The sequence below is a fragment of the Macaca mulatta genome, chromosome 2, assembly GCF_049350105.2.
Source record: "Macaca mulatta isolate MMU2019108-1 chromosome 2, T2T-MMU8v2.0, whole genome shotgun sequence".
Classification (NCBI taxonomy): Eukaryota; Metazoa; Chordata; class Mammalia; order Primates; family Cercopithecidae; genus Macaca; species Macaca mulatta.
Window position 1 is genome coordinate 110,195,269 of NC_133407.1, and position 2,856 is coordinate 110,198,124.

Below are 2,856 nucleotides of genomic sequence, written 5' to 3' on the forward strand. Positions count from 1 at the left end.
CTTCCCAGGCCCCCCACCCCCCTCAACGCTCCCTGGAATCACCTTCCAGGCAGACTACTTGCAGGTAGTCCTTGATCTGGCCCTTGTCTCAGGGATCACTTGTAGGGGAGCCCAGCCTAAGACACTCCATCTCTCCCTTTTTTTCCCTTTAGCAATAACTCCCCATCTCCCCTCCCCCAGCCCCTACCATTTACTTTCTGTCTGTATGAATTTGACTACTCTAGGACCCTTAGATAAGTGGACTCGTACAGTATTTTGTGTGTATGTGACTGATTTATTTCACTTAGCGTAATGTCCTCAAGGTTCACCCACACTGCTGCATGTGTCCGCATGGCCTTGCTTTGTCAGGCTGAGTGACACTCCCTTGTGGATAGACCGCATTTGCTTACCCATTCGCCCTCCACGACACCTGGGTTGCTTCCACCTTTTAGCTACTGCAAATAGTGCTGCTGTGAACGTGGGTGTGCAAATATCTGTTCAAACCCTGCTTTCAAGTAGTTTAGGTACTTGCCCAGAAGTAGAATTGCTGGTCATCTGGTCATTCTATTTTGTGGGAAACTGCTATAGTGTTTTCCACAGTGGCTGCACCATTTTACTTTCAAATTTCAACAGTGCACAAGGGTTCTAATTTCTCCACATCTTCAACAACACTTGTTATTTTCTGTTGTTTTGTAACAGCCATCCTAATGGGTGTGAGGCAGTATCTCACTGCGGTTTTAATTTGCATTTATCTAATGATTAGTGATGTTCAGCATCTTTTCATGTGCTTATTGGCTATATCTGTATATCCTTTGGTTTTTTGTTCTGTTTTGTTTTGTTTTTTTGAGATGGAGTCTTGCTCTGTTGCCCAGGCTGGAGTGCAGTGGTGCAATCTCAGGTCACTGCAACCTCCGCCTCCCAGGCTCAAATGATTCTTTGGCCTCAGCCTCCCAAGTGGCTGGGATTACAGGCATCTGCCAGCATGCTGGGCTAATTCTTGTATTTTTGTAGAGGCAGGGTTTCACCATGTTGGTCAGGCTGGTCTTGAACTCCTGACCTCATGTGATTTCTCCCAGCCTCCCAAAGTGCTGGGATTACAGGCGTGAGCCACCACACCAGGCCTGTATATCCTCTTTAGAGAAATGTATACATACAAGTAATTTGCCTATTTTTTAACTGGGTTGTTTGGGGAGTGATTGTTGAGTTACAAAAGTTCTTTATGTATTCTAAATATTATCTTCTCTCCATTAAATCTTTGCTCAACCATTTCCTGCTCAGATAATCCTTGACCTCATTATTTAACATGTCACCCACCTCCCAGCTTACACACACACACATGCATGCACACACCACAGCGCTCCCTGCTTTCAGTCCTTCTCTGCCTTTAGCACCATTCGACACTCCACTGCCAGAATTTGTCTGGTTTGTGTGAGTTCTACAAGGACAGAGGTTTCCACTGCCTTCTGCAGTGTTCCCAGCACCTAGAACACAGCCTGGCACACAGTCGGCGCTCAGTAAATGCTTGAGAGCATGAAAGGAGGACGCAACAGACTCCTGCGACACACTCACCCCTCACATGCACTCTCTCCCACATTGCCGGCAACCCCCATCCACACACACTCTCACACACACTCAGGACTCCCCACACCACACAGCCCCTTGGGCAGTCTGATCTACACCGGCCCTCCAAGTCACTCTCACCCCACCACATCCCCCCTGCCACGCAGACATGCGCATCCACATGAGGTCATGAAAAGGCTCCCTCTGGAGCTGCCCTGACTCCTGGGTCCTCCTGGCCTGCAAGATGTTTCTCATCCAGTGTGGCCCACTCCCCACTCAAAGCCTTTGATCTCCCCTACATTTCTATATCTGGGGCCCCCAGCCTCTCTGCAGGGCTTTGCTCTCCCTTCACATCAAGCCTGCACTAATCATCTCCTCCAGGAAGCCTCTGCTCTCTATCTCATCAGCATCCAGGACCCAAGGGAGGGACCCTGGCCCCAGAGCAGGGAGTGGAATGGGGCAGGGCTCTGCAGGTGTGTGCACCTCTCTCCACCACGCAGGGATTGCATGCTGTCTTCTGCTGAGGAGCCCAGGGCTATCCCCACAAAGCCTCCACCTCTGACCTAGAGCCACACTGCTGGCAGAGTGGCTCAGTTTCCCCATCGGAGTCAGGGCAAGGGGTAAGGCCCCTTCAGTTCTGACAGCCTGGGGACAAAGTTAGCTCCTGCCCTGTCACCCATTCCCAATGTCACTCAGGCAAGGCCATTCCCTGTGCTGGACCTCAGCTTTCCCACCCATGATAGAGTGGCTCTGGGCCAATGCCCCATGGTCACCCAGTTGGTGGACATGCAGTGAGACGGCTCAGACAGTGCTCTCAGGCTCCCAGCAGCCCGCATCCCTGTTAGTGGCCCCAGCATGGCTGCCTCCTACAGAAGGCTGGGTGGGGGGCAAGCACAACAGAGAAGCACTCGGCCTCCTCCAGCTCAGTGTCCATAGGCCACAGAATTCACAGAGGCAAGCCAAGGGCCACAGAGAGGAAAGAAGGAGAGAGGGAAAGAAGGAGGAAAGGGAAGAGGGGAAGGAGAAATATGGGACAAAGAGGGAAAGGAAGGAAGGAAGGAGGGGAAGGAGGGAGGAAAGAAGGGAGGAAGGAAAAAAGGGGGGAAGGAAGAAGGAACAGAGGAAAGGGAGAAAGGAAGGAAGAAGGGGAGGAAGAGGAGGAAAATGGGAGGGAATGTAGGAAAGAAGGAAGGAAGAAAGGGAGGGAGGTGGGTAGGAAGGGAGGGAAGGAGAAAGACAGAAGAAAAAGGAGGAGAGGGAGGGAAGGAGAGAGGGGAAAAAAAAAGAGGGAGGAAGGGAAGGAAGTCAGAAAGGAAG